The sequence below is a fragment of the Oryzias melastigma genome, unplaced genomic scaffold (assembly GCF_002922805.2).
Source record: "Oryzias melastigma strain HK-1 unplaced genomic scaffold, ASM292280v2 sc01289, whole genome shotgun sequence".
In the NCBI taxonomy this organism is placed as follows: domain Eukaryota; kingdom Metazoa; phylum Chordata; class Actinopteri; order Beloniformes; family Adrianichthyidae; genus Oryzias; species Oryzias melastigma.
In genome coordinates, this window is record NW_023417873.1 from 1 (window position 1) to 2,135 (window position 2,135).

At 40.8% G+C, this 2,135-nt stretch overlaps 1 long non-coding RNA gene across 1 annotated transcript; it reads left to right on the forward strand.

Annotated features, from left to right (window-relative positions):
* Positions 1 to 26: 26 nt before the first annotated feature.
* On the forward strand, positions 27 to 1,833 carry LOC112141044. The gene is made up of 3 exons (XR_002918311.2): positions 27 to 106; positions 507 to 594; positions 1,470 to 1,833. It is a non-coding gene; the product is annotated as an uncharacterized LOC112141044 (long non-coding RNA).
* Positions 1,834 to 2,135: the final 302 nt, after the last annotated feature.

Sequence of the window (2,135 nt, forward strand, 5' to 3'; positions counted from 1 at the left end):
GCGCTCTAGCAGAATTGCCTAAAAATGCGCGTCTGGTGTGAAATGCAGGACAGCGGATGCTGCGCACTCTTCTCCGCGGCGTTTCCGGGACCAGTGTGAACCTAGCGTGAGAACCTATGTGAATTCTTCCCTTCTCCCTACCCCTCCATTTGTAGTGCAAGTGGTGTCCAAAATTTTTTTTAAAGATCTCAACAAGAAGAAGATTACATTTCAATCTAAGTAATAACTTTTTGTTGTAGCACGACCTTTTTAAAGTTATAAAACCGCTGTTCTTATGTATATTCGAGCGCTCAAAGATCCCCGCTAACGCTAGCTGATAGGCAACTATTGATGACATCATCGAGCGATCCAAGTTAACTTGTAGGGCTAAATGTAGGGAAAGGGAGAAGGAAGGAATTTAGCTCTAAGTCATATCCAGTGGGTTTCTAAAGATTTCATGCTAATGAAATAGGGGTCTTAGAAATGCATGTGTCAAACCTGAAACAAAAACTGTGTTATCTTGGTAGGAAGTAGCTTCCAAATGTGGCCCCAACTTCTGAATCTCAGAGATAAAGACATCATCATGATCGTCAACATGAACAGGCAAACCAACAGGTAAAGAAGGAATATTTTTGATTTTTCTTATTTCTTCAGTGATCAGTCAAAATAATCAGTTTTACTTGAACAAACACAAAAAAACAGTAATCCAAATAAAAGCTCGCTCTCATGCAAATCTGCACCACAACTATCCACAAGAACAAATGAGAATAAACAAGTGAAACCCTTTGTGTACGCTTGACAAGAGCAGAAATGACCTCCAGCAGACATGCGTGTGAACCAGCCAGGTCTGACTCTATTCTTGTTATCATCTTTTTTTTCTGTCCGTCTCTCCCATTTCTTTCTCTTTGTCTTTCTTCGTCTGTTTCACAGCCAACAGCTGCATGTTGTTTCCGTATTTCTTTTTAATCAACAACACTATTCCCATCTTCAGGCCTCTGGTGGCCTCACCATCTGTCACTTGCGTGAGACAAGAGGAAAAAAGCCATTACTGAATTCTGGCTTTGAGGAGCACTCATGAAATTCTGTGATTCTTTCCAGTTTTTCCAGTGTTTGTTTTCCACGTCAACTATCTGAGTAAAAAGCGAAAGATAAGGCAGCAACTAAAAACAACAGTTGATCCAATTCACAGGAAAAGCCACTCTCAGAAATTTCATTTTGAGCGTATTTGCTCTGAAGTCCCACACAAGAAAAGCAATTTTATCTGTACATTTCTTGACAGAAAAAGCAGAATAAAAAGAAAGTAACGTGTATTTAATATGCAAAAATTAGTTATAGTATTTTTTAGGAACATTTATATTCATACAGCTGGTTGTCATAACATCAGATGAAACCATAGAATACAAATTCAGACAGAAAAGGAGCCTAAAGGTCATTGTGTATGACTGCTGTTGCATTCAATTAATTTTTCTACTCACCATTTTTCCTTCCAGTGACTCCGTGATTTGCAGAAAGTAATTATTAACGGGCTTCAACAACCTCCACCTCTGTCCTCTGACTCCTGCACATCATGAGGAGGCAATTAACAGTTGTTCCCAGAGTCTGTGCCATGCAGATGTGCAGACACATCCACGTGACGGGGACAGATGTGTACGCACTCGCAGGGTTTGACCACACGCGCCGCGGCGTCGGTGTAGCTGAGGATGCTCTGACACGTGCACGGCCGCGCTCGCCACACTCTGAGGGACACATCAACGGAATTTAATGAGGGAACATGTAATCATCCCTCCACCTCACCGGGAGAGCTGTTACCTTTTGGTGTGATAAGATATTAAAAATTCACACTGTTTCTGCAAAGCTTTGACTGGTATGGCAGTTTGCTCATTAGCATTTAAATGGGAAAAGATAACTCTGCACTTCACAGAGTCATACCTCCATCACAAAGCTGCCAGACAGAAAATAAAAAAACAAATTTGGAATTAGGGACTTAAAACTGGAACTGTTTTAACGCAAATGCAGTTGCAGCCTATGAATAAAGTTGTGCGAGTGGGATTTTTTTAGTCAACACATTCACATCATCCACGTGTTTCAGTGCAAAACTAGGGATGCCGCAAATCTTGATTTAAAACTAAAGTGTATGAACCGCTGAACCGTATCGT